Genomic DNA, 19,113 nt, shown 5'->3' on the forward strand with positions numbered 1-19,113 from the left:
GTCCACTTATAGGTCCACTGGGGAGTGCACAGGACCCCCCCCCCCGCATTCCCCTGGCTCGGTGGATGGTGCCTTCTGGGTGTGGGGGAGCACCTGAGGTTCCCCTGTGGCCAATCACCAATCGCTGAGCTGGGGGAGCATAGGAGGGCCCTCCCTGTGTGCTCGGCGGCAGACCCAGAACTGGACCAGAAGTACTTCTGATCCACTTCTGGTTTTGCCGCCAAGCATGTGGCCTTGCCCCACCCTGGTCCCCCATGCTCCTGTGGGATGCTCCATCCCTGCTGGGGGACTCCCCTTCCCCGTTGGCAATCTGATGCCGCACCCCCAGACTCAGGAGGCACCAGTCACTCCTGTTTGAATGTGTGTGCGCTATTCTGTTTGAACTTTGTCAAGAACCACTGAGAGAGTGGTTCTGAAATAAGAACTGACTCAGGTTACTGCAAAACAGAAACATGTTTTTTTTGAGGTTTGAAAAGTGTTACATGAGCTTTTCATGTTCACCAACATCTGCTCTTCTGCAGTATAGCAGGAGTACAAAATATAAGTGCTAATGTACTGGGGGAAAGAGGACATTAGCATGTCACCAAACTGATATTTCAAATTGAAGACAAATGGGGTAAGCTTTACTTAATTATCTAGAAAACTGAATTTGAACACTGACAAGTGCAAGGTATTGCACCGGGGGAGGAAGAACCAGCAGCATACCTACAGTCTGGGGAGCTCCCTTCTTGTCAGCACAGAGGCAGAAAAGGATCTTGGAGTCATTATCGATTCCAAGATGAACATGGGCCACCAATGTGGGGACGCAGTCAGGAAGGCTAACCACACCTTGTCATGCATCCATAGATGCATCACAAGCAGGTCCAAGGAGGTGATCCTCCCCCTCTATGCAACACTGGTCAGGCTGCAGCTGGAGTACTGTGTCCAGTTCTGGGCACCCCACTTCAGGAGGGATGTGGCCAGCATCAAGAGGGTCCAGACGAGGGCCACTCACATGATCGGGGGCAGCAGGGCAGGCCCTATGAGGAGAAGCTATGGGACCTGAACATGTTCAGCCTCTACAAGAGAAGGTGGAGAGGGGATCTGGTGGCCATCTATAAACTTGCTAAGGGGAACCAGCAGGCAACAGGAGAGTCTCTGTTCCCCTGAGCACTACTGGGAATAACAAGGAATAATGGCCATAAGTTGACTGAGAGTAGGTTCAGGCTAGACATGAGGAGGCACTACTTCACAGTCAGGGCAGCTAGGGGCTGGAACCAACTTCCAAGGGAAGTGGTGCTCACTCCTACCTTGGGGATCTTCAAAAGGAGGCTAGATAATCACCTGGCTGGGGTCGTTTGACCCCAGCATTCTTTCCTGCCATGGCAGGGGGTCGGACGTGATGATCTGCTCAGGTCCCTTCCGACCCTACCAGCTATGAAACAGGGATTCCCCGTTACTTCAAAATGTATTTTGCTTAAATTAGGATCTAGAATAAAAGAAATTGACTTTACCAAAAGCAACAGTGAGACTAGAGCAGCCTTTCATAATTACTGCTTTGAGTCTGTTTTCAAAGGGCCCAGCATACCTAAAAGGTAGCACCCACAAATCTACAAGTCAGATGGGCCCCCTCAGCAGAAGATAGCTGTGAAGCTGGCTGGCTGCTAAAGACACTTGGCAGCAAGTGATAGCAAGACTGTACTATTAGAGCTGAACAATTTTTTCGTTATGAAAATAGTTTCTCTGTCAATAAATAAGGCAGTTTTAGGTCAACCAAAATTATTCAGTTCAAATTCAGTGAACAATTTCATCCCAACAAAGCATTAAAAAAAAAAAATCTGAAAAGTTCAAAACAATTTGTGTCAATGATTTATAAACAAAACCTCATTTGAGTTTATTTCAAATCAGTATGTTTTGAAATTGAGATAAACATAATAATTAAAAAGGAGTAAAAATACCCCCACCCCTGGGGTTTTTTTCTTCTAATAAGAAGGAAAATTATTCATTCAGATCTACCCAAAATATAGATATATTTTTCTTTCTGGGGTTCAGCCAGTGAACTGAAGGATGAATTTGTTACATAGCTCCAACTGCAATCCTTCACTGTAGTTGAAGGTAGAAGAGAGTTAGATTTCTAATTGGAAAATAAATGAAACTTTTAACAGGGCTCAAAGCTCTGGCAAAGCTCATAAGTTAAATGGTCAAATTAATAAGAAGTCCCATACAACCCCAACATTTCCAAAGCAGCTCTGCACCAGGAACCCCGTTAGTGTTCACACAAAGCATGTGAGCACATAGCAGATGATTCTTACACAGTGCTGATTGTTTTACTGGCATGCCCATTTCTAATGTATGCACTATTAAGAAGAAAGGGGACTGGGCAATGGCAATTCATCTTGATTTAACTACTGCAAAGGTCACTAGAAAAGCATTAGTCTAAATCACTCCACTGTTTTTGGATCAAGGACAGTTTTAATCATTCTGTTAGATTGTCAGGGTCTGCTTCTGATCTCAAACATGTATACATCAGAAATCATACCACAGAGGAGCGATATGGGTGTCAAACCCATACATGCAAGATCAGCACTAGGTTTTCAGTGTTAATTATAATATTAGAATTTCCATGGTGACCACTTGATATAGTTACAAACAATTCAAATTTCTTCAAGTTCATATCCTTGTCATCACTTGGAAAATGCAAGGAAGCCAAAAATAATTTTCTGAATCTCTGTGGAAAATAGCTCAGCCTTTTCAAATAAATTGTAATGATTTAATAACCAGTGAATGTCTACAAATAAGACTCAAGGCTGCGTGTAGACTGTATCCAGAGAGAAGCACAATGGATTTCAGTTCGGTCTTGCATGCTTTCCTGAAGATAGATGGATATAGTTTATGCAGGCTGGTCTCATGCAGAGCCACCACTGATCTTTCAGCCCTGAATTCTTATGGGAATAGGGTATGGGTGGGGGGGGGGGGGGTCTGAATTAAAAATAAGGACTATAATAAAATTTCTCAGTTCAGGGCACAGCTATTTCTTCTGCTTGCAAGTGTAGAGGACTCTCCATGGGTGGCTCTTCCCCTAGCTGTGCAGAGGGGGACAAATCTTGCCTCCATAGGCCATTTTACTAAAACAAGCACCCTTCCAGGCTCTCTGGCCATATACAAGTGTTATCTTTCTTCTGGGAGAGCAGCAGCTCTCGCAGTAGAAACTACAAGTGTTCATTCAATTTGTCCCAGGGGAAATGCCCCCCTGGAGGAAAAAAAGATCTTCCAGGCTGATACCCAAAAGACCTCCCTTGTCAGAGAGACTGTTTCACAAGAAAGAATGCTTCTGTTCTCCCCTCTCCAAGTTTGAAGGGAAGTGGATCAGTGGAGTAAAGCCCACTGCCCATTTTTCCAGACTGGGGAACCCTGATCTGGGAAACAGACTGGAGGTTGGCCTGCTGCTCCCTTGCAGAGGAGAAGAGGCAGGTGCAGGCTGATTGCTTGTACTGATCCCTCTTCCAGAAAGATTTATAGTGGTGAAAATTTAAAGAAATTACCACCACTAGAAATACTTGAGACCTTTCCCTGTAAAGGGCACTGATGATCTTATGTCTAGAGCCAGCAGCATGCACTACTCATTTACTGAGCCACACTCCTTTCTTGTCCTGTTGTGTTCCCCAGCCCATGTTCTCTCTCTGGCTGTTACTGAACAGCCCCATCAGTGGAAGAACAGTTATTGCAGGTGCAGGAGGCAGGAGCTGAATGGATTCCTTTACATTGTGTCAAGGGGCCACTTCCCAATGGATCTCCAGCATTCAACTGATTTTTTTCTTTTGTACCCTGTTGCCTCCCAGCTGCTTTCCTTTGAAGGGAAATTCACACAAGACTTCCTGAGGACAACCTCAAGGCTTGCACTTTGTCCAGTGGATGTCTTGAAGAGAGTGAGTGGAGAGATGACTTCCATAGATAAACCTGAAGACCAAGAGACAGAAAAGCCATTAAGTAAATATACCTGACTTTTTCTGAGCTGCACTGACTTTTACTACATTGTTAAGGCAAGGTTCTTTGGGTAAATCTGACATTGCTAAGATGCACTGTATATTAGGATTGTCCTACAACAGCTCCTATGTCTTCTTTATGCTTCTTAGGTGATGGCATATTTAAATTATGCATCTCAATTACATTTTAATTTCTTTTATAATAACTTTCCATTGTGACCAAAAAAGTAACAAAGCAAGAGAAATGGGTGGTGGAGGCTTTGAATGTTAAGAAACTAATAATAGCACTTTGCTGCCAAGATAGAAAGGAATTAACTGAGTTCCTAAATATAAGAGCTGATGCTTAGGATGAAACAAGAGTGACAGCAAATATAGTATTAGTTATTTTCATCACATATTTTTCCCAGAGCTTTCAAGTCTGTCAGGGCTCGGCTGTGTACTATCCTCAGTGCATATGTAGAACATCATCAGTGCAATCTTCCTGAAGTGATTGTGCCCAGTAGTTTTGATAATTTTAGCTGACTGTTTTGGCAGAATATGGCTACTGCCTTTATTTATAGGTCTGGAGCACAGAAAAACAAATGGGAATAACCTTTGTGAGCTTGTGTCCTACTTGTAATTGATTACAGTTTTACATCCTCTGTGTTGTAAATCATGCAGTATTTCCACTCATTTTTTTGTCTCTACAGCTTAGTTTCTAATAAAATATGAAAACAATGATTTTTGTATCTTTTTTATTGCTGAATCATTTCCAGCGTATTTAGTGGTGTGTGCTAAAAGTATCATTTGGCATTCTTGCTTCTTTAAATCTCAGAAGCTTGGGACCAGCCATGTGAATTTTTTTTATGAAGGCTGAAGGTTCACCAGCACTTTGGCTTTCCAGAGTTGGATCTTTTTTCTCCTCTTACCACCTAAAGGAAGCCCTCCTAGCCAAAGCTTAGCTGATCCAACCTGGAATAAGTTAAGAATGCAAATCATTCAAGCATGATGTGCTTTACTTGTGATACGCTTCTCATCAGAGTGGAAATGTGAATCATTTACTGTATCTTGCTTGCTTTATCTAGTAAGGATGACACACACTGATTGAATGGGAGTGCAAAGCACCTTTCCCCTTGCTTTCCTCTGGAAAGTCCTGAAATGTTCCTTCCCAGGAGTCCCCTTTCAGCAGCAGGCTGGCCATTTGTTCTTTTAGAGTGAGCAAGCAGGTGCTGCTTTACATGAAGCCCATATGTTCTTCCACAAGCATTATCCAAAACACCTACAGCATGGCCCATGGCACAGAGGCAGGCTGCCAGATATCCAGCAAGGATTTTCTTTCCATCCCAAAAGGGGAGATGCATGTGTTGCAATGCCACCCATTATTAGACATGCAGTAGAAGTCAAGAAGCAGTCAAGCTTATCAAAGCCCATATTGACCTTGCTCCAACCATTATATGTATATACCACAGCCCAGGAAAAGATGACACTACTGCAGTGGCAATATCCACATCAACCAGATAAACATCTTGCTTGTATAATAAATAAAGTAAGATTTAAAAGGACAAGTACACCAATTTAAGGCTAAGAATGCCTCACTTACCTCAAGTGAAAGGAAATTGAGAGGAGAAGCAGCAGCATGTAACAATAGTTGCTCATGGAGGTAATTAAACAAAAAGGCTCCTATTGTAACCAAGAGAAAATCAACGGGTAGCCATCTGGAGCCTGAGTTAAATGGACAGTGCTTATATTTCAGAGCCGGGGGTGATTTTTGTTTAACTTTAGATGGATACATTATAATCAGTGGATTTGCATTGCCAGGGAAAAAGCACACCGTGTCTGCTAGTAGAAAAGCTGCTGTGCCTTGGAGGGAAAGTGACCACTTCAACAGATGCTGACACTAACCAGGGTTAAAGTGATACTTGTAAGCCAGGTGTTAGATCTAGCAGCTTCACGAGGATGGTTTACTGGTAGTATTTTTGTATAGTCTTATGATCAGGTTGTGTTTATATGTATTTCAGAGCCTTGACAAACTTACGTGAACTAAATAAGCATGGCCTGATTCTGCTCTTCTTCTTTATAAAGACATCAATTAGAAATATACATCCTCAGTGGAGTTATCTTACTATCAATCTAAACCCAAGCCACAATCTGCAAATGGATACCCTCCTCAGAAGCATACTCATATACCTTGAGAGGTCACAGAGTAAAAAGCTGGCAGTTGGTATTTAGTAGTGGTGCACCCATACCTATTCCCAAACTGTAGAGTCCATAGCTTCTGGCATGGTAGCACAGACCAAGATCTTCAGGAAGGGTTTCTCTTTTCATTCTAGAAGGAGGACTCACAACATGCCTGCAGTAAGAAACAGTTAGTTCAGTCTGTATTCTGTGGTAACTATGAGCTACATGGGACAATATTAAAATCTGATTGGAAACCCTACAGTTTCTGTAGAGACCATGGGTAACTGGTGCCTCCCGAGTTGGGGGGGGGCACTTGTCCCCTCCGGTGGCCAGTCAGCAACTGAAGGGGGGGGGGGGGCGGGCCTTGTGTCCAATCGTGCCAACTCAGGAGTGGCAGGGACACGTCCAGAAGTACTAGTGGTGCTTCTCCTGGTACCCCTACTTCCTGTCCGGTGCTCTCAGGGGGGGCACCAGCACTTCTGCCTTCCCCCTGCCCGTTACCTAAGCAGGGAATGCTGACTGTCAGGGGATACATGTGAACCCCCATGCACCCCCTCTGCATCGCTACTGGTAGAGATGGCCCAAACTATGAAGTTTCAGATAAAAACCTAAAGATTCCTTAAAGTTTAGGGCTATCTAGAGTCATTCTTTTGGATTAGACTGAAAGATGTGTCCAGGCTGCACAATCTGAATTTGAATTTTTTCAAGGTCTCAAGTATGGTTTTACATTGGACTTTACAAATACTATGCCTAAGAGACTCTTTCAAAACTATTTTGAGTATATCTGCTAGGAAATATTAGGTACCATCACAGCATTTGCAAATATTAGAATCAAAATAAATATGGGCATGATTGTTTCAGATCAGATTAAATTATGAGTTGTGCTTCTGAGTTTAGAGATTGACTCAGACATCCTGGTCCCTGTGAGAAATACTTACTTCAATGAGAGATTCGTTGAATACATTGATGATTATTCCTGAATAAGTGGAATTTTTAATCCTGATAGGTTTTCTCATCTTCTTAATTTTTTTTGTTTTTGTTTTCCTGTACGGTTATAGAACTACCAGGAGGGAAAGTTGTACAAGATAAATTAGCCCAGATGGAATACAACATTAATAGGAAATTCCTGAGTATAGCATTTGAACTACAGCTGAATAAGGTCACATTTTCAATCCACCTACTCATTCCATCAGACAACATCAATAGCTCCTGTCATAACATCTGCTTTATTTTAACTATATCACAAACAGTAGTAGTATGTGGAAGTGTGATGAAACAACAGAACCAGGATATTTGGCCAGCAATATGAGTGAATGATAGCTTTCCCTAAAATTCACTTTATTGATATAATGAATTAGAGGTTTGACCCTACAGAGCTTAAGTTGTTGGAGAAGTTACTTTCATATTAGAAGATTTAAAAAAAAGAACCTCTCCCTGCCAATTTTGAAGCTATAGGACCAGGCAGTGAAGGCATCTTGCATGCTGTACCTGGCATGAGGGGTGTGTGGTCCCTATAGGCTGGCCCTGTGCCATTCATATGCCTCACTCCACTCATCCAGTCTGCAGGGCCAGATGAGTTTGACCCTCCCACTTTACAAGAAGGAAAAAGAACATAATGTAGGCAGATGGGGTATTATCACAACAGTCAGCAATGTGATGCTGTAATAGCAGGCACTTTGTATGCAAGATATAGAAGGTGGTGCACTCTACTTCAGGACTGGGCAAAATACAGCCCACCATGCCATTCTATCCAGCCTGCAGGACCCCTAAACATTTTGAAAATATTTATCTGCTCCGAGCCAGTAGCAGGAGGCAGAAGCCAAGTCCCACCCCCAGCCATCCTTGCTTTCCTGCCCCTGCCCTGCTCCAGCACCATGTGGCTCCCAGCTTCAGTGCCCAACTGGCTCTTGTGTGTGTGTGTTCGTTCATAGGACGTGTCCCACACATACCCCAGCATAATATACACCCACATCCCCCTCACACTGCCATACATGCAGACCCCCACACCCCTTTACACACCCTAGCCACCCTCCCCTCACACAGTCCTCCACAAACCCCATACTCTCCCACACCCCACATATCTATGAACCCGAAAGCTTGCTTAATAACTATTCTCCAACCATTTGGGTTGGTCTAATAAAAGATATCAAATTCACCCAAGGAACCTTGTCTGCACATATCTACAAACACACCCACATGCTCCCTCACTCCACACCTATCCACCCTCACAGACACACCCACACCCTCCCCCACATTTGACAGCCCCCCTCAAACCTGTACCACCCTCCCCACAATATACAAGAGTAAGACTTCATTTTAAGCTATTATATACAATCACCTCTATGTAAACTAGAGAAACGTATGTAAACCAAAACAAAAATATATTTTAAATCAAATTAATGAATGTTTTAGATGTTTGCTTTTTAGAATATAATTTGGTATTTTTCGTGTTCTGAGATGGCAAAGTCCCTTGCTGAAAGAAGTACTTCCAGGGGCAATGGGAGGGACTTCTGGTAGCAAAGGTCAGGGGTTAGAGGGTGGTCAACATCAGTCCCAAGATAGTGATCAGGGGTCAGGGCACCTCTCAAGGGGTGGAGTTACCCATGAAGACCTCGATAGCTTGCCAAAACTCAGTAAGCGGCCCTCCTCCTGAAATAATTGCCCACCCCTATAGTTTGAGGACTATAAGAAGGATTTCTCCAGGTGGAGAAAATGAAGCATCTTCAGACATGTGCGATGAAGATGATAAAGGAATTGATAGCCATTTTCAAATATTGGAAAGGCTACTGTGAAGAAGATGGTATCTTTTCTATACCACCCATTATTTTACATATCTACATCAAGTACTCCTTAGTCCTTTCTAAGATGCAATGTTTTTCATCTTCATAGAATCATTGAAAATTAGGGTTGGAAGGGACCTCAGGAAGTCATTTAGTCCAAGCCCCTGCTCAAAGCAGGACCATCCCCAACTAGATCATCCCAGACAAAGCTTTGTCTAGCCGGGTTTTGAGAACGTCCAAGGATGGAGCTTCTACCCTCCATTTTGCCTTCCCAATTCATAAGCAAATTAACTTGCTTACTCCATTGTTTTAAAAAAGGGGGTTTTCTTTTAGATTCTTTTAGAATGTGCCAGAAACACAACTGGAGAAAAACTTACGTTAGAGTCTAATACTGTCAAAGTGTTCATGAAGAGGATAATCTCTAAAGATGTTTGTGGTGTTAAGAAAGCAGATGGTATACAATATGTTAGGAGCACATTGATGGAAGTACATAAATTGTGAAAGATACACAAATCTGTAAGATACAGATGTTGGATATCTTTGGTAATATTTGTTATATTCAATTTTTTGTTTCAGAAATAGCTTTTAAAAAGCAAATAGACCTACTAGAACGTTTAGCCCATTTACTGCAATAAATACTTTCTGCCATATTTATTGGGCTGCAAATTATACAATACTTAATATGATCAACACCATTCTCCTTTAAAAACCTCACATAATTTTTGATTGTATATCACTTCATTTTCCACTAATTTAGGGTCCCTTGCCTCCTCATTAATTCAGAACTCTGGAGGTGACAGGAGAAGTTTTTTACCTTGCAAAGGCCTAACAAAAGTAAGTCATTCAACTTCAATGATTATCCTTTCAAATGCAGCATCCTTGGCTGCTGCTTAGGGCAAACTAGTCTTTCATGTCTAAGCACCTGAACTTTGGGGTGATAACTGAGCAATGAATGGTCCACCTGGTGAAGGACTTCTGAGTACCTGATAAGGTTGATCAAAAAGTCACCTGAGAAAGAGGCAGGAAACTATAAAAGAAATGTCCTCTCATCAGCTATGGGTGTGAGTGCTGGGTATATACTTCTGTGTTATTCTGGAGGGTAAGCTAAGTACAAGAAAGAGGAACAAAGGAGCATGCTTGCCTAACAGAGTAGTCCAGTATAACTGCACTACTAGTCAAAGAATAAAGAAATACAATTTGGAGAAGATGCCATGTGCAAAAGAAGATATTCTGGACTACATACAGGACTCTGACCCAAGCCCAAAGAATGCTTAGAAATGCTGAGAAAATTGAGGCAAAAAAAAAAAAAAAATGTTTTAGTTTAGGCATTTTAGTCTTCTGTCTAGATCTGTATATAGTTTAGTGATTCTTGTTTTGTATTAAGTGTCTGTATATGTGTTCTACACTCCATTAGGAAAGGCTGCTGCCAAACTGCATTATCTTGTATTGCTGTTTGCTGTTCTGTTTCATGTTAGGGGTAGTTAGTGTTGTTAATAAAGATGGTTACCCTGTTCTTCCTTGCATGATCTCACTGGGATGAGACCCCCCAGATACACAATACTGGCAGTAAGGACAGGTTCCAGTAAGTAGGATGCTTCCAGTGCTTCAATCAAGGGAACAAAAATGATTTTACAGTGATCCATGATGCAAGTGAGCAGGGGCCAGGTGATGGTGCTGGTGGTGGTGCTGGGAGGGTGTTCCTCCCACATGCTGGCCTGTGTAGGTTCTCTATCATGGCTATTTTGGACCACATTAAAGAATTTGATATATCCAGTCCATCTACCTGGGACTCTTATGCTGACTGGCTAGACTTCTTTCTGGAAACTAATAAGATTACTGATGATAACCAGAAATGTGCAGTGCTACTGAGCATCATTGGCTCAAGGATTTTGCAGATTATTTGCTCCTTTGTATCTACAGGCAAGCCCTTAACAAGTTATACCATGAGATCCTCCAATTGCTAAAAAAACACTTTGCATCAACTCCATCCAAAACTATTTGCCAGTTTCATTTCAACCAATGAAATCAGCTGCCAGAGGAAGGAATTGCTGCAATATAGCAGATTTGCATCAATTATCTGAGATATGTCATTTCAGCACCAGTTTGTAGTCTCTTCTTAGAGATTGTCTCGTGTGTGGGATTCAAGATGAAGCCTTGCAATGCATAACTTAACCTTTGCCATAGCTCAAGAAGAAGCCCTTGCATATAAAGCTCTTACTCTGTTCAAGAGAAATCCAAGCATTAATCAGCAAAACTGACAGCTGAGACATACCATGTTCATTCAAGGGAGAAATCTCCAAGGAAGCCACCACCTGTGCACAAGAATACAATTTCTTCTTCCCAAAGAAGCTGCTATAGCTGTGGGGGGAATCATGGATGCAATATGTGCCATTTCTGTGATGCTGACTGCAGCGATTGACAATGCAAGGGTTACATGGAACGTGTGTCATCAGAAGTCTAAGTTATCTGGGAAGAAGGCAGGCAAGGGGAAAGCATCTCCAGTTATCACTAATACTATTGCTGATTCAAATAAAATTCCAGAACATGAGTTGTCCACTGCTGCCTATACTACTGCATTTGTTAGCAATGTGAAAATACCAACCCTACAGAAGAAGACAACCTATACATTGACACAAAGCTATGGGGAGAAGTGGACACGCTGGAGGGCAGGGAACAGCTGCAAGCAGACCTGTACAGGTTAGACAAGTGGGCAGAAAACAACAGGATGCAGTTCAACAAGGAGAAACGCAAAGTGCTGCACCTAGGGAGGAAGAATGTCCAGAACACCTACAGCCTAGGGAATGACCTGCTGGGTGGCACGGAAGTGGAAAGGGATCTTGGAGTCTTAGTGGACTCCAAGATGAACGTGAGTCGGCAGTGTGACGAAGCCATCAGAAAAGCCAATGGTACTTTATCGTGCATCAGCAGATGCATGACGAACAGATCCAAGGAGGTGATACTTCCCCTCTAGCGGGCGCTGGTCAGACCGCAGCTGGAGTACTGCGTGCAATTCTGGGCGCTGCACTTCAAGGGGGATGCGGATAACCTGGAGAGAGTCCAGAGAAGGGCCACTTGTATGGTTAAGGGCCTGCAGACCAAGCCCTATGAGGAGAGACTAGAGAAACTGGACCTTTTCAGCCTCCGCAAGAGAAGGTTGAGAGGCGACCTTGTGGCTGCCTATAAGTTCATCACGGGGGCACAGAAGGGAATTGGTGAGTTTGTATTCACCAAGGCGCCCCCGGGGGTTACAAGAAATAATGGCCACAAGCTAGCAGAGAGCAGATTTAGATTGGATATTAGGAAGAACTTCTTCACAATTCGAGTGGCCAAGGTCTGGAACGGGCTCCCAAGGGAGGTGGTGCTCTCCCCTACCCTGGGGGTCTTCAAGAGGAGGTTAGATAAGCATCTAGCTGGGGTCATCTAGACCCAGCACTCTTTCCTGCCTATGCAGGGGGTTGGACTCGATGATCTATTGAGGTCCCTTCCGACCCTAACATCTATGAATCTATGAATTAGTGATTCTCCAAGGTGCTCCATGTACTATGGAGGTAGACTCAGGATCTGAATTTATCTTAATCTCAGAAGAGATGTAAAATTCACTGTGGCCTAGAAACCATCCACCTCTTTTGACATGCAAAGTCAAGCTTTAGATTATAAGAAACAAAAATAGGGTTCAAGGGTGCATGTTATGTTAATGTCCACTATGGGCAGGACTGATGGGTCCTCTGCCTAATAATTGTTAAATGGTGGAGAGCAAGTTTCCTTGGAAGAGAATGGTTTGAGCCATTGAGTATCAAATTAACAGGAGTGCACAGCCTCATGTTGGACACCATACAGGATGGCCTAAAGCAGTGGTTGTCACCCGGGGGTATGTGTACTCCTGGGGTACTTAAAAAGGTTTTAAGGGGTATGCAGAACGAAGGAAAGAAAATTTCTAGAGGTGCAACAATATAAAGAAAAGTTATAGTATTGGCAATTGGCTTTTTTTGGCTGATGTAGCTGATAATGTGGCCGATAAATGTGACTGATAAATGCCGCTTGCATGCACAGTCACGCCGCAGCATGCAGTTGACCAGGAGTGAAGCCTGGCAGCATGGAGAGCAGCTGGGTCTGGTTGGTAAGTCTGTTGTGAAGGAAGGGGCATGGGGGTGGGGGCACAGATTGAGGTCCTAGTTATGAGGGAGGGAGTGGGGCTGGGATAGGGACAGGGGCAAGCACTGAACAGCCAGGGTGGGACAGGGAGTGGAGTGGAGCCATGGCTCATCCAGGGTATGGGGAACCCAGCCCCCCCACCGGGAAGAGCCCAGCACTGCCCCCAGCCCCAGTCTGCAGCAGCAGCCTGCCCTCACCCTCATTATTAATATAATATTAACTGCATTATTAATATATGAATTATATATATCATAGTTATGCCACAACAGTTTGGGCTGGTAAGTCTGTTGTGGGGGAAGGGGCAAAGTGAGAGGGAAGGGACATGGAGGCACAGATTAAGGTCCCCCATGGTGAGGGAGGGAGTGGGGCTGGGGCAAGGGCAGGCACTGCACAGCTGGGTCAGAGCATGGGACTGAGCATAGAGTGGTTCATCTGGGGGACATGGGGGGGAAGGGTGGCTTCTGCTGCATAGTACACCCTGGGAGGGCATGGGGGACATGTGCTCCCAGATCTGCATGCAGGATGAGGGTGGGCTGCTGCTGCGGACTGGGACCAGGGGCATTGCCAGGCTCTACCCAGTGGAGGGGCTGGGTGGGGCTGCGCTCGGGATGGGCAGTGGTGGTACTGGGAGCGGGTGTCAGGAGGGGGCTACAGTGAATTTTGGGATGGCTGCTGCCCTCTAATCCCCATTCCCAGTGTTGCCACCTCCCATTCCAAGCACAGCCTGAGCCAGCCCCCCACTGGGAAGAGCCCAGCACTGCCCCCTGTCCCAGCCTGCAGTGGCAGCCCGCCCTCACCCTGCATGCAGATCTGGGGCACATGTCCCCCATGCCCTCTTAAGGTGCACATAGCAGTGGAAGCCACTTTCCCCCCAGGACTGCCGGATGAGCCACTCATGGCTTAGTCCTGTGCTCTGCCCCGGCTGTCCAGTGCCTGCTTCAGCTCCTGCCCCTGCGCCACTCCATTCCTCACTGTGGGGGCCTGGATCTGCGCCCCCCACACCTTTCCCTCCCCCCTTTCCCCTTCCCCCGCAGCAGACTTACCAGCCCAAACTGTTGTGGCATAATCAATTATGATATATATATTAAATGCATATATTAATAAGACAGGTAATGTTAATTAGTGTAGCCTTCCTTATATCACATAAAATAACATTAAAAACAAGAAAAAATATAAAGGGGTACAGGACCTGAAACTTTGAGACAGAAGCGGTGTTCTTGTTAAAAAAGGTTGAAAACCCCTGGTCTAATAAATGTTAATTGGGTCTAGCATGGTGGAATCCAAACACACCAGCCAAGAGAGGGTCCAGTTTGCAGAATTTTACCAAGGCTGTGAGTTATGAATTCAGTTTCCTTTTTTGCCATGTCAGGGCCATAGAAAATAAAATTTGTCAAATAAATTTAAGTGCTCTTTTGTCATAATAACAAAATTAAGATTAAAAGTGCATATATTTGAGTTTCAACAAAACAATGTCACACAAATTTTTGTTTTCAGAGTTAATTCAGATTGTTTTGGAAACAAGAATTGGGAACTGTAAAATGGCATTAAGATTCTAAACAAATTTCATGAAGTTCAGTTTTCTGCTTTTTCAGGCAACCACTTATCCAAGGTATCCCCAAGATTGCTACTCGCACACAACTACAGGATACAATACCTGACCACCAAGAAGCCCTATAATATGCTATAAAAGCAGGGAAGATAAGGGTCAATGACTTATCCACCTTATAGTTGTAGCACTGACTCTTGCACTCCCCTGTTTAGCCAATAACTTCCTATGAGGCATGGTATCAAAAGCTTTTGTTAACTCTAGACAAATTACCCTTATCTAAGGAGTCCATTATCTTGCCACAGAAGGATATTAGATTAGTCTGATACAATCACCCTCTAGTAAACCCGTGTTGTGTTTTGTCCTATTATCTAGTTCTTTTCATATCTTTAGGTATACTAAAGATTTGTGTAATATTTAAGTCAAGTTAACATGCCTGTAATTTTCTATGTTAGTGTCTTTTCTCTTTTTAGAATTAGGCCCTACTTATGCTGTATTCCAGTACTGTCCACAAGCTGATAGATTTAGTGAAGATCTGTGGTAGGGGAGTTGCTATTTTGTCTGCCAATTCCTTCCATATTCTTGGATGGAGATTATTTGTAATGGCAATCAATCTAAGCTTTACTTCCATCTCAGATATGGTAATTTTTATTATCATGTCGTCATTGCCCTGTGGTATGCCACCAATATCTTCGTGTAACTCCTCATCATTACTGAAGATTGAGACAAAGCGTTTGTTCAGTTCCTAGGCCATGCCTACGTTGTCCTTCATCTCTACCCTCTATTCAGTGTATAGTAGTCCCACTTCTCCCCTGCTGGTTCTCTTTTTATTATATAACTAAAGAAGCTTTTGTTGTTGGTTTTAATATTCTTCACAAGTTTGGGCTCAACTAAGCCTTTAGCCATTCTTTCTTTATTCCTGCATTCCTTGATCACAGAAAGAAATTCCTTCTTCCATTTTCCATTGCTTGTAGCTCCCCTTTTTATTCTTAATGGCCTTTTTGAGGTGCTTGTTCATCTGTGCAAGTCTGTAGCACTATTACATCCTGTCATAGTTAACTGTTAATGATACAGAGCAGGGGATAAAATGGTATGCTATTGAAGTTTGCAAATGATACTAACTTAAGAAGCTTCAAATACTAGTGAGGCGAGAGAGTAATATGGGGAATATAAAAAGATCCAGAGAAGAGACAAAAATGAGTAGAAAAATGAAAAAAAATACATCTTGGGGAATGTCTGTTCACCAGAGCGCCCCAAGGGATGACAAGATTGAATGGTCACAAACTCTGCCGTGACCGATTCAGGCTGGACATAAGGAAGGACTTTACTGTCTGAGCCCCCAAGGTTTGGAATAGACTGCCACCGGAGGTAGTTCTAGCACCCACTTTGAATGCCTTCAAGACACATTTGGATGTTTATCTTGCTGGGATCCTATGAACCCTGCTGACTTCCTGCCCCTGGGGCAGGGAGCTGGACTCGATGATCCTTCAGGGTCCCTTCCAGCCCGGATGTCTATGAAATCTATGAAACTTGGAAAAAATGCAATCTTAATTGTTCAGTGAGAAGTAATTCAACATATACATCAAGAAGAAAAAGTTAAATCACTTCCCATTTTGCTTGAGGAATCAGTCAATATGAGAGAAAAATGGATTTCTCTGTAGCCCATGAGAAAGTTGTGCTCTTGGTGGCATGAATGGAACCATAATAAAATCAGGTAGGAAGAGAATTTCTCTCTTGTAGGAATGATTAAGTAACAGACATTAGAGAAGTGAGAATAATATCACATTACACTTCACTTCTGCTATTAATAATTTTTCTTTCTCTTCACTTAAAAAAGTGGATTTGTTTTGAGTTCTGAAATGCTAATAGTTATTGACTGTTACAGAACTTGAAAGTTTGAGTGTTGGTTTGGTGCAGAGAAAACATAATTAGTTAAGGATTCCATCTAGTAGTTTGGAAGGTAACTTGGGAGCAGAGAGTGGTCTATCAAGAGGACTGGAAGACCTATTGCAAGGCACAACATGATCCCTAAAATGTCAGTGTAGCCTTGTTTATGTTACTGCTTCCATGATTAATCCTCCAGTATAGCTAAAATGGTGATAGCAACAGTAGAAGATTTTGCCCCCCCCTTTTTTTAGCCACAGACAAAGCCTGCTTCCTAGATACTTTAGACAACTCAGCCAGCCTCTCTGACATTGTTTTAGTCAACCCAACAGCATCTGAGTTCAATAAGTGCACTACAAGCAAAAAGGCGATTTACACACTTAGGTGTGCATTCCAACAGAAGAATGAGCAGAAGTACATACACAGTAGGGGTGTGTGAAGCTTCAGTATGTGATTTGATTTGGAGAAGATTTGGCCCAATTTGGAGGCCAAATCACTGAATCTGAATTGAATCGAGAGAAGAAAAAAACATCTGAATTGATGCAGTGGCTCCAAATCGATTTGGAAAAGTTTCGGAAAAGCTTTGGAGATTCAGAAGGAAGTCTTTCAGGGGAATAAAAATTGAGAAGAGGGAGAGGGAACGGGGCGGATGGAGGGGGGGAGAAGAGACTGATGTCTCCAGCTGGCTAGTGACTGTGACCTTTCCCTGAGTCCCTGTAACAGGAGGGTGGTCAGGGTCACCATGCTGTCCCCTGCTGCCTCCTTTACCGTGTCAAGTTGCCGATTAGCACCCTCCAATTCTCGCCCGCCATGACTTTGATCTTATATTTTATAGGGAGGCTGCCCTTTGTTTGCTTGTCCACAGTTCTCTTGCTAGCTCTAGTTCCTCTCCAGTATTGAGTGTTTTGTACACTCCCACCTTATGGGCTATGCGTGGCTCCAGCCACCCCTGTACCACGCCCCAAGCCTCGCAGATGTGCCTGACATTGTTAGGTCTCTCTCTCACCACGCCCTCTCTAGCGCTCGGGCTCTCTGCAGTCCCATCTCTCTCACTCCGGAGCCCTCTCAGTAATGCCACCCTCCCTCCAGGCTCACCACGCCCACACTGGGGCTTCTCAGCAACGCCCCCTTCTCTGGGGCTTCCCAGCTCCCCCTCTCTGGGGCTGGGGTCTGTGCACCCCGAATGCTGCACCCTTGCTGGCGCTGGGGTTCCCACACTGCTGTGGGCCCCTATGAGGCCTCCTCCAACCCCTATTAGCCTCAGCCCAAACCACCGGTAACAAACAGCAACACAAACACAAGCCCCTGGGCTATAACACAAACAGAAGCTGCCCGGCTATAATCACACTCAAGCCTACCGGGGTTTCTTCATCCCTCTGCAGTGTCAGACGTTGCTCCTGTTTCCAGCTTCTCCTTTCTTTCATGACCGAGAACTCTTTCTTCCTTGGCTGCTGGTAGGGAACTCCCTCCTGTCCTCCTGCCTGTGATTTATATAGGAGCCAGGCCCTGCCCCTTCCTTCAGCTGGCTAGGCAGGTGGGAATCATTAGTTCCCTCCAGTTACCTCAGCAACCAGCACCTGAGGAGTTATCCCTGCTCTCTCAGTAGCAGGCACCTTAGTGCCCTGCTACAGTCCCCTTCCATTCACAGTGATCTAGGGGAGAGACATAGAAACAGCATATAAGCCTCTGCAGGCTTTGTGTGCCTTTTGTGCCTGAGCAACAGTGTCTGAAAGTTACTGGACTGGCTTGGCTTCCTACATAGTCAGTCTCCTGCTACTTTCTATTCTTGGAAAGGATTGGATATAGCTTACTAACTAGAATCCCTCTAATTATCCCTATCCAATCCTTTTCTTTCAATTTATATTTATTTTTGGGGTTTTTTTGCAATGCTTTTTAAAAAGAAAGCTGTGTTTTCCCTGGCAGTGTGATTCATCGCTGTGCAGGGAAGCACATACTTTACACATACTCACACACATACGTCATAGAAGAAGAAGTCAGATATTATTACAACACAGAAGAAGTCAGACAGTCACAGAAGAAGAAGAAGAGATTATATATAGTTATTAATATTATTAGTTATAGTTACGTATAGACTAAAGACAACACAGAAGAAGAAGTCAGATAGAGATTCAGATTATTAAACACAACACAGAAGTCAGACAGTCATAGAAGAAGAGATTATTTTACTTACACACATAACAGTAAACACAACACAGAAGAAGTAAGATAGAGATTCAGATTATTAACACAACACAGACGTCAGACAGTTATAGAAGAAGAGGTTATATATAGTTATTATTAGTTATACTTACATACAAACTAAAAACAACACAGAAGAAGAAGTCAGAGATTCCGATTAACACAACACAGAAGTCAGACAGTCATAGAAGAAGAAGAGATATTATTTTAGTTACACAACAATAAACACAACATAGAAGAAGTTAGACACAGTTATACATCAGAGAAGAAGATGACATATATTATTAGTTAGTTACACACACAGACACATTTTCCAGCACAGGAAAGATTAATATGAAGCATGCTGGAAAGGCATGTGCCAGATCTTCTGGAAGAGGAGGGAGAGGGGCTAGAGGGGGTAGGAGGAGAGCTTGAGCTGCAAGTTCCCCCACAC

At 43.6% G+C, this 19,113-nt stretch overlaps 1 long non-coding RNA gene across 1 annotated transcript; it reads right to left on the reverse strand.

Moving 5' to 3' along the window:
• Nucleotides 1–1,823: 1,823 nt before the first annotated feature.
• LOC132247777 (uncharacterized) lies at nt 1,824–17,933 on the reverse strand. Its single transcript, XR_009459213.1, has 4 exons — nt 17,840–17,933; nt 7,058–7,179; nt 6,188–6,291; nt 1,824–3,936 (listed from the first exon to the last, which is right to left on the reverse strand). It is a non-coding gene; the product is annotated as an uncharacterized LOC132247777 (long non-coding RNA).
• Between the last annotated feature and the right edge of the window lie 1,180 nt (nt 17,934–19,113).

Source organism: Alligator mississippiensis, chromosome 1, assembly GCF_030867095.1.
Source record: "Alligator mississippiensis isolate rAllMis1 chromosome 1, rAllMis1, whole genome shotgun sequence".
Taxonomy (NCBI): Eukaryota; Metazoa; Chordata; order Crocodylia; family Alligatoridae; genus Alligator; species Alligator mississippiensis.